An 11,416-nucleotide genomic window follows, 5' to 3' on the forward strand; every position below is an offset into this window, starting at 1 on the left:
TACATTACATTCTCTAATAGGAGTGAGAAAAACATCACGGGGTGGTGCGCATTGTATGGGTGTGTGTTACATTACATTCACTAGTCGGAGTGAGAAAAACATCACGGGGTGGTGCACATTGTATGGGTGTGTGTTACATTACATTCACTAGTAGGAGTGAGAAAAACATCACGGGGTTGTGCGCATTGTATGGGTGTGTGTTACATTACATTCACTACTAGGAGTGAGAAAAACATCACGCGGTGGTGTGAATTGGAGGGTCTGAATTAGGATAGGCAGTGAGTGGCAATGTAGGATGGAGAAAAGCACCGCGGGGTGGTCAGCATGGGGAGGTCAGGGAACATGCAGTGGCAATGTAGGATAGGTTTCTGAAAAACATCGCGGGGTGGTGTGCATTGTATGGGTGTGTGTTACATTAGATTCACTACTAGCAGTGAGAAAAACATCACGGGGTGGTGCGCATTGTATGGGTGTGTGTTACATTACATTCACTAGTAGGAGTGAGAAAAACATCACGGGGTGGTGCACATTGTATGGATGTGTGTTACATTACATTCACTAGTAGGAGTGAGAAAAACATCACGGGGTGGTGCGCATTGTATGGGTGTGTGTTACATTACATTCACTAGTCGGAGTGAGAAAAACATCACGGGGTGGTGCGCATTGTATGGGTGTGTGTTACATTACATTCAATAGTAGGAGTGAGAAAAACATCACGGGGTGGTGTGAATCGGAGGGTCTGAATTAGGATAGGCAGTGATTGGCAATGTAGGAGTGAGAAAAGCACCGCGGGGTGGTCAGCATGGGGAGGTCAGGGAACATGCAGTGGAAATTTAGGATACGTTTCTGAAAAACATCGCGGGGTGGTGCGCATTGTATGGGTGTGTGTTACATTAGATTCACTAGTAGGAGTGAGAAAAACATCACGGGGTGGTGCGCATTGTATTGGTGTGTGTTAAATTACATTCACTAGTAGGAGTGAGAAAAACATCACGGGGTGGTGTGAATCCGAGGGTCTGAATTAGGATAGGCAGTGAATGGCAATGTAGGATGGAGAAAAGCACCGCGGGGTGGTCAGCATGGGGAGGTCAGGGAACATGCAGTGGCAATGTAGGATAGGTTTCTGAAAAACATCGCGGGGTGGTGCGCATTGTATGGGTGTGTGTTACATTAGATTCACTAGTAGGAGTGAGAAAAACATCACGGGGTGGTGCGCATTGTATGGGTGTGTGTTACATTACATTCACTAGAAGGAGTGAGAAAAATATCACGTGGTGGTGCGCATTGTATGGGTGTGTGTTACATTACATTCACTACTAGGAGTGAGAAAAATATCAGGGGTGGTGTGAATCGGAGGGTCGGAATTAGGATAGGCAGTGAGTGGCAATGTAGGACGGAGAAAAGCACCGGGGGGTTGTCAGCATGGGGAGGTCAGGGAACATGCAGTGGCAATGTAGGATAGTTTTCTGAAAAACATCGCGGTGTGGTGCGCATTTTATGGGTGTGTGTTACATGAGATTCACTAGTAGGAGTGAGAAAAACATCACGGGTTGTGCGCATTGTATGGGTGTGTGTTACATTACATTCACTAGTAGGAGTGAGAAAAACATCACGGTGTGGTGCGCATTGTATGGGTGTGTGTTACATTACATTCACTACTAGGAGTGAGAAAAACATCACAGGGTGGTGTGAATCGGAGGGACGGAATTAGGATAGGCAGTGATTGGCAATGTAGGATGGAGAAAAGCACCACGGGGTGGTCAGCATGGGGAGGTCAGGGAACATGCAGTGGCAATGTAGGATAGGTTTCTGAAAAACATGGCGGGGTGGTGCGCAATGTATGGGTGTGTGTTACATTACATTCACTAGTAGGAGTGAGAAAAACATCACGGGGTGGTGCGCATTGTATGGGTGTGTGTTACATTACATTCACTACTAGGAGTGAGAAAAACATCACAGGGTGGTGTGAATCGGAGGGTCTGAATTAGGATAGGCAGTGATTGGCAATGTAGGAGGGAGAAAAGCACCGCGGGGTGGTCAGCATGGGGAGGTCAGGGAACATGCATTGGGAATTTAGGATACGTTTCTGAAAAACATCGCGGGGTGGTGCGCATTGTATGGGTGTGTGTTACATTAGATTCACTAGTAGGAGTGAGAAAAACATCACGGGGTGGTGCGCATTGTATTGGTGTGTGTTACATTACATTCACTAGTAGGAGTGAGAAAAACATCACGGGGTGGTGTGCATTGTATGGGTGTGTGTTACATTACATTCACTAGTAGGAGTTGAGAAAAACATCACGGGGTGGTGTGATTCGGAGGGTCTGAATTAGGATAGGCAGTGAGTGGCAATGTAGGATGGAGAAAAGCACCGCGGGGTGGTCAGCATGGGGAGGTCAGGGAACATGCAGTGGCAATGTAGGATAGGTTTCTGAAAAACATCGCGGGGTGGTGCGCATTGTATGGGTGTGTGTTACATTAGATTCACTAGTAGGAGTGAGAAAAACATCACGGGGTGGTGCGCATTGTATGGGTGTGTGTTACATTACATTCACTAGAAGGAGTGAGAAAAACATCACGTGGTGGTGCGCATTGTATGGGTGTGTGTTACATTACATTCACTACTAGGAGTGAGAAAAATATCACGGGGTGGTGTGAATCGGAGGGTCGGAATTAGAATAGGCAGTGAGTGGCAATGTAGGATGGAGAAAAGCACCGGGTGGTTGTCAGCATGGGGAGGTCAGGGAACATGCAGTGGCAATGTAGGATAGTTTTCTGAAAAACATCGCGGGGTGGTGCGCATTGTATGGGTGTGTGTTACATTAATTTCACTAGTAGGAGTGAGAAAAACATCACGGGTGGTGCGCATTGTATGGGTGTGTGTTACATTACATTCACTAATAGGAGTGAGAAAAACATCACGGGGTGGTGCGCATTGTATGGGTGTGTGTTACATTAGATTCACTAGTAGGAGTGAGAAAAACATCATGGGGTGGTGCGCATTTTATGGGTGTGTGTTACATTACATTCTCTAATAGGAGTGAGAAAAACATCACGGGGTGGTGCGCATTGTATGGGTGTGTGTTACATTACATTCACTAGTCGGAGTGAGAAAAACATCACGGGGTGGTGCACATTGTATGGGTGTGTGTTACATTACATTCACTAGTAGGAGTGAGAAAAACATCACGGGGTTGTGCGCATTGTATGGGTGTGTGTTACATTACATTCACTACTAGGAGTGAGAAAAACATCACGCGGTGGTGTGAATTGGAGGGTCTGAATTAGGATAGGCAGTGAGTGGCAATGTAGGATGGAGAAAAGCACCGCGGGGTGGTCAGCATGGGGAGGTCAGGGAACATGCAGTGGCAATGTAGGATAGGTTTCTGAAAAACATCGCGAGGTGGTGTGCATTGTATGGGTGTTTGTTACATTAGATTCACTACTAGCAGTGAGAAAAACATCACGGGGTGGTGCGCATTGTATGGGTGTGTGTTACATTACATTCACTAGTAGGAGTGAGAAAAACATCACGGGGTGGTGCACATTGTATGGATGTGTGTTACATTACATTCACTAGTAGGAGTGAGAAAAACATCACGGGGTGGTGCGCATTGTATGGGTGTGTGTTACATTACATTCACTACTAGGAGTGAGAAAAACATCACGGGGTGGTGTGAATCGGAGGGTCGGAATTAGGATAGGCAGTGAGTGGCAATGTAGGACGGAGAAAAGCACCGGGGGGTTATCAGCATGGGGACGTCAGGGAACATGCAGTGGCAATGTAGGATAGTTTTCTGAAAAACATCGCGGGGTGGTGCGCATTGTATGGGTGTGTGTTACATTAATTTCACTAGTAGGAGTGAGAAAAACATCACGGGTGGTGCGCATTGTATGGGTGTGTGTTACATTACATTCACTAGTAGGAGTGAGAAAAACATCACGGGGTGGTGCGCATTGTATGGGTGTGTGTTACATTAGATTCACTAGTAGGAGTGAGAAAAACATCATGGGGTGGTGCGCATTGTATGGGTGTGTGTTACATTACATTCTCTAATAGGAGTGAGAAAAACATCACGGGGTGGTGCGCATTGTATGGGTGTGTGTTACATTACATTCTCTAATAGGAGTGAGAAAAACATCACGGGGTGGTGCGCATTGTATGGGTGTGTGTTACATTACATTCACTAGTCGGAGTGAGAAAAACATCACGGGGTGGTGCGCATTGTATGGGTGTGTGTTACATTACATTCACTAGTAGGAGTGAGAAAAACATCACGGGGTTGTGCGCATTGTATGGGTGTGTGTTACATTACATTCACTACTAGGAGTGAGAAAAACATCACGGGGTGGTGCGCATTGTATGGGTGTGTGTTACATTACATTCACTAGTAGGAGTGAGAAAAACATCACGGGGTTGTGCGCATTGTATGGGTGTGTGTTACATTACATTCACTACTAGGAGTGAGAAAAACATCACGCGGTGGTGTGAATTGGAGGGTCTGAATTAGGATAGGCAGTGAGTGGCAATGTAGGATGGAGAAAAGCACCGCGGGGTGGTCAGCATGGGGAGGTCAGGGAACATGCAGTGGCAATGTAGGATAGGTTTCTGAAAAACATCGCGGGGTGGTGTGCATTGTATGGGTGTGTTTTACATTAGATTCACTAGTAGCAGTGAGAAAAACATCACGGTGTGGTGCGCATTGTATGGGTGTGTGTTACATTACATTCACTAGTAGGAGTGAGAAAAACATCACGGGGTGGTGCACATTGTATGGATGTGTGTTACATTACATTCACTAGTAGGAGTGAGAAAAACATCACGGGGTGGTGCGCATTGTATGGGTGTGTGTTACATTACATTCACTACTAGGAGTGAGAAAAACATCACGGGGTGGTGTGCTTCGGAGGCTCGGAATCAAGATAGGCAGTGAGTGGCAACGTAGGATGGAGAACAGCACCGGGGGGTTGTCAGCATGGGGAGGTCAGGGAACATGCAGTGGCAATGCAGGATAGGTTTCTGAAAAACATCTCGGGGTGGTGCGCATAGTATGGGTGTGTGTTACATTAGATTCACTAGTAGGAGTGAGAAAAACATCACGGGGTGGTGCGCATTGTATGGGTGTGTGTTACATTACATTCTCTAATAGGAGTGAGAAAAACATCACGGGGTGGTGCGCATTGTATGGGTGTGTGTTACATTACATTCTCTAATAGGAGTGAGAAAAACATCACGGGGTGGTGCGCATTGTATGGGTGTGTGTTACATTACATTCACTAGTAGGAGTGAGAAAAACATCACACGGTGGTGCGCATTGTATGGGTGTGTGTTACATTACATCCACTAGTAGGAGTGAGAAAAACATCACGGGGTGGTGCGCATTGTATGGGTGTGTGTTACATTACATTAACTAGTAGGAGTGAGAAAAACATCACGGGGTGGTGTGAATCGGAGTGTCTGAATTAGGATAGGCAGTGAGTGGCAATGTAGGATGGAGAAAAGCACCGCGGGGTTGTCAGCATGGGGAGGTCAGGGAACATGCAGTGGCAATGTAGGATAGGTTTCTGAAAAACATCGCGGGGTGGTGCGCATTGTATGGGTGTGTGTTACATTAGATTCACTAGTAGCAGTGAGAAAAACATCACGGGGTGGTGCGCATTGTATGGGTGTGTGTTACATTACATTCACTAGTAGGAGTGAGAAAAACATCAAGGGGTGATGCACATTGTATGGGTGTGTGTTACATTACATTCACTAGTAGGAATGAGAAAAACATCACGGGGTGGTGCGCATTGTATGGGTGTGTGTTACATTACATTCACTACTAGGAGTGACAAAAACATCAAGGGGTGGTGTGCTTCGGAGGCTCGGAATTAGGATAGGCAGTGAGTGGCCACGTAGGATGGAGAAAAGCACCGGGGGGTTGTCAGCATGGGAAGGTCAGGGAACATGCAGTGGCAATGTAGGATAGTTTTCTGAAAAACATCGCGGGGTGGTGCGCATTGTATTGATGTGTGTTACATTACATTCACTACTAGGAGTGAGAAAAACAACACGGGGTGGTGTGAATCGGAGGGTCTGAATTAAGATAGGCTGTGAGTGGCAATGTAGGTTGGAGAAAAGCACCGCGGTGTGGTCAGCATGGGGAGGTCAGGGAACATGCAGTGGCAATGTAGGATAGGTTTCTGAAAAACATCGCGGGGTGGTGTGCATTGTATGGTTGTGTGATACATTAGATTCACTAGTAGGAGTGAGAAAAACATCACGGGGTGGTGCGCATTGTATAGGTGTGTGGTACATTACATTCATTAGTAGGAGTGAGAAAAACATCACGGGGTGGTGCGCATTGTATGGGTGTGTGTTACATTAGATTCCCTACTAGGAGTGAGAAAAACATCATGGTGTCGTGCGCATTGTATGGGTGTGTGTTACATTACATTAACTACTAGGAGTGAGAAAAACATCACGGGGTGGTGTGAATCGGAGTGTCTGAATTAGGATAGGCAGTGAGTGGCAATGTAGGATGGAGAAAAGCACCGCGGGGTGGTCAGCATGGGGAGGTCAGGGAACATGCAGTGGCAATGCAGGATAGGTTTCTGAAAAACATCGCGGGGTGGTGCGCATTGTATGGGTGTGTGTTACATTAGATTCACTAGTAGGAGTGAGAAAAACATCACGGGGTGGTGCGCATTGTATGCGTGTGTGTTACATTACATTCTCTAATCGGAGTGAGAAAAACATCACGGGGTGGTGCGCATTGTATGGGTGTGTGTTACATTACATTTTCTAATAGGAGTGAGAAAAACATCACGGGGTGGTGCGCATTGTATGGGTGTCTGTTACATTACATTCACTAGAAGGAGTGAGAAAAACATCACGCGGTGGTGCGCATTGTATGGGTGTGTGTTACATTACATTCACTAGTAGGAGTGAGAAAAACATCACGGGGTGGTGCGCATTGTATTGGTGTGTGTTACATTACATTCACTAGTAGGAGTGAGAAAAACATCACGGGGTGGTGTGCATTGTATGGGTGTGTGTTACATTACATTCACTAGTAGGAGTGAGAAAAACATCACGGGGTGGTGTGAATTGGAGGGTCTGAATTAGGATAGGCAGTGAGTGGCAATGTAGGATGGAGAAAAGCACCGCGGGGTGATCAGCATGGGGAGGTCAGGGAACATGCAGTGGCAATGTAGGATAGGTTTCTGAAAAACATCGCGGGGTGGTGCGCAATGTATGGGTGTGTGTTACATTACATTCACTAGTAGGAGTGAGAAAAACATCACGGGTTGGTGCGCATTGTATGGGTGTGTGTTACATTACATTCACTAGTAGGAGTGAGAAAAACATCACAGGGTGGTGTGAATCGGAGGGTCTGAATTAGGATAGGCAGTGATTGGCAATGTAGGAGGGAGAAAAGCACCGCGTGGTGGTCAGCATGGGGAGGTCAGGGAACATGCAGTGGCAATTTAAGATACGTTTCTGAAAAACATCGCGGGGTGGTGCGCATTGTATGGGTTTGTGTTACATTAGATTCACTAGTAGGAGTGAGAAAAACATCACGGGGTGGTGCGCATTGTATGGGTGTGTGTTACATTACATTCACTAGAAGGAGTGAGAAAAACCTCACGTGGTGGTGCGCATTGTATGGGTGTGTGTTACATTACATTCACTAGTAGGAGTGAGAAAAACATCACGGGGTGGTGCGCATTGTATGGGTGTGTGTTACATTACATTCACTACTAGGAGTGAGAAAAACGTCACGCGGTGGTGTGAATTGGAGGGTCTGAATTAGGATAGGCAGTGAGTGGCAATGTAGGATGGAGAAAAGCACCGCGGTGTGGTCAGCATGGGGAGGTCAGGGAACATGCAGTGGCAATGTAGGATAGGTTTCTGAAAAACATCGCGGGGTGGTGCGCATTGTATGGGTGTGTGTTACATTAGATTCACTAGTAGCAGTGAGAAAAACATCACGGGGTGGTGCGCATTGTATGGGTGTGTGTTACATTACATTCACTAGTAGGAGTGAGAAAAACATCACGGGGTGATGCACATTGTATGGGTGTGTGTTACATTACATTCACTAGTAGGAGTGAGAAAAACATCACGGGGTGGTGCGCATTGTATGGGTGTGTGTTACATTACATTCACTACTAGGAGTGAGAAAAACATCACGGGGTGGTGTGCTTCGGAGGCTCGGAATTAGGATAGGCAGTGAGTGGCAACGTAGGATGGAGAAAAGCACCGGGGGGTTGTCAGCATGGGAAGGTCAGGGAACATGCAGTGGCAATGTTGGATAGGTTTCTGAAAAACATCGCGCGGTGGTGCGCATTGTATGGGTGTGTGTTACATTACATTCACTACTAGGAGTGAGAAAAACAACACGGGGTGGTGTGAATCGGACGGTCTGAATTAAGATAGGCTGTGAGTGGCAATGTAGGTTGGAGAAAAGCACCGCGGTGTGGTCAGCATGGGGAGGTCAGGGAACATGCAGTGGCAATGTAGGATAGGTTTCTGAAAAACATCGCGGGGTGGTGCGCATTGTATGGTTGTGTGATACATTAGATTCACTAGTAGGAGTGAGAAAAACATCACGGGGTGGTGCGCATTGTATAGGTGTGTGGTACATTACATTCACTAGTAGGAGTGAGAAAAACATCACGGGGTGGTGCGCATTGTATGGGTGTGTGTTACATTAGATTCCCTACTAGGTGTGAGAAAAACATCATGGTGTGGAGCGCATTGTATGGGTGTGTGTTACATTACATTCACTACTAGGAGTGAGAAAAACATCACGGGGTGGTGTGAATCGGAGTGTCTGAATTAGGATAGGCAGTGAGTGGCAATGTTGGATGGAGAAAAGCACCGCGGGGTGGTCAGCATGGGGAGGTCAGGGAACATGCAGTGGCAATGCAGGATAGGTTTCTGAAAAACATCGCGGGGTGGTGCGCATTGTATGGGTGTGTGTTACATTAGATTCACTAGTAGGAGTGAGAAAAACATCACGGTGTGGTGCGCATTGTATGGGTGTGTGTTACATTACATTCTCTAATAGGAGTGAGAAAAACATCACGGGGTGGTGCGCATTGTATGGGTGTGTGTTACATTGCATTCACTAGTAGGAGTGAGAAAAACATCACGCGGTGGTGCGCATTGTATGGGTGTGTGTTACATTACATCCACAATAGGAGTGAGAAAAACATCACGGGGTGGTGCGCATTGTATGGGTGTGTGTTACATTACATTCAATAGTAGGAGTGAGAAAAACATCACGGGGTGGTGTGAATCGGAGGGTCTGAATTAGCATAGGCAGTGATTGGCAATGTAGGAGGGAGAAAAGCACCGCGGGGTGGTCAGCATGGGGAGGTCAGGGAACATGCAGTGGCAATTTAGGATACGTTTCTGAAAAACATCGCGGGGTGGTGCGCATTGTATGGGTGTGTGTTACATTAGATTCACTAGTAGGAGTGAGAAAAACATCACGGGGTGGTGCGCATTGTATTGGTGTGTGTTAAATTACATTCACTAGTAGGAGTGAGAAAAACATCACGGGGTGGTGTGAATCGGAGGGTCTGAATTAGGATAGGCAGTGAATGACAATGTAGGATGGAGAAAAGCACCGCGGGGTGGTCAGCATGGGGAGGTCAGGGAACATGCAGTGGCAATGTAGGATAGGTTTCTGAAAAACATCGCGGGGTGGTGCGCATTGTATGGGTGTGTGTTACATTAGATTCACCAGTAGGAGTGAGAAAAACATCACGGGGTGGTGCGCATTGTATGGGTGTGTGTTACATTACATTCACTAGAAGGAGTGAGAAAAATATCACGTGGTGGTGCGCATTGTATGGGTGTGTGTTACATTACATTCACTACTAGGAGTGAGAAAAATATCAGGGGTGGTGTGAATCGGAGGGTCGGAATTAGGATAGGCAGTGAGTGGCAATGTAGGACGGAGAAAAGCACCGGGGGGTTGTCAGCATGGGGAGGTCAGGGAACATGCAGTGGCAATGTAGGATAGTTTTCTGAAAAACATCGCGGTGTGGTGCGCATTTTATGGGTGTGTGTTACATTAGATTCACTAGTAGGAGTGAGAAAAACATCACGGGTGGTGCGCATTGTATGGGTGTGTGTTACATTACATTCAATAGTAGGAGTGAGAAAAACATCACGGGGTGGTGCGCATTGTATGGGTGTGTGTTACATTACGTTCACTACTAGGAGTGAGAAAAACATCACAGGGTGGTGTGAATCGGAGGGTCGGAATTAGGATAGGCAGTGATTGGCAATGTAGGATGGAGAAAAGCACCGCGGGGTGGTCAGCATGGGGAGGTCAGGGAACATGCAGTGGCAATGTAGGATAGGTTTCTGAAAAACATGGCGGGGTGGTGCGCAATGTATGGGTGTGTGTTACATTACATTCACTAGTAGGAGTGAGAAAAACATCACGGGGTGGTGCGCATTGTATGGGTGTGTGTTATATTACATTCACTAGTAGGAGTGAGAAAAACATCACAGGGTGGTGTGAATCGGAGGGTCTGAATTAGGATAGGCAGTGATTGGCAATGTAGGAGGGAGAAAAGCACCGCGGGGTGGTCAGCATGGGGAGGTCAGGGAACATGCATTGGGAATTTAGGATACGTTTCTGAAAAACATCGCGGGGTGGTGCGCATTGTATGGGTGTGTGTTACATTAGATTCACTAGTAGGAGTGAGAAAAACATCACGGGGTGGTGCGCATTGTATTGGTGTGTGTTACATTACATTCACTAGTAGGAGTGAGAAAAACATCACGGGGTGGTGTGCATTGTATGGGTGTGTGTTACATTACATTCACTAGTAGGAGTTGAGAAAAACATCACGGGGTGGTGTGATTCGGAGGGTCTGAATTAGGATAGGCAGTGAGTGGCAATGTAGGATGGAGAAAAGCACCGCGGGGTGGTCAGCATGGGGAGGTCAGGGAACATGCAGTGGCAATGTAGGATAGGTTTCTGAAAAACATCGCGGGGTGGTGCGCATTGTATGGGTGTGTGTTACATTAGATTCACTAGTAGGAGTGAGAAAAACATCACGGGGTGGTGCGCATTGTATGGGTGTGTGTTACATTACATTCACTAGAAGGAGTGAGAAAAACATCACGTGGTGGTGCGCATTGTATGGGTGTGTATTACATTACATTCACTACTAGGAGTGAGAAAAATGTCACGGGGTGGTGTGAATCGGAGGGTCGGAATTAGAATAGGCAGTGAGTGGCAATGTAGGATGGAGAAAAGCACCGGGTGGTTGTCAGCATGGGGAGGTCAGGGAACATACAGTGGCAATGTAGTATAGTTTTCTGAAAAACATCGCGGGGTGGTGCGCATTGTAGGGTGTGTGTTACATTAATTTCACTAGTAGGAGTGAGAAAAACATCACG

The sequence above is a fragment of the Cavia porcellus genome, unplaced genomic scaffold (genome assembly GCF_034190915.1).
Source record: "Cavia porcellus strain 051 isolate PalLab524CR breed Dunkin Hartley unplaced genomic scaffold, mCavPor4.1 scaffold_58, whole genome shotgun sequence".
NCBI classification, from domain to species: Eukaryota; Metazoa; Chordata; class Mammalia; order Rodentia; family Caviidae; genus Cavia; species Cavia porcellus.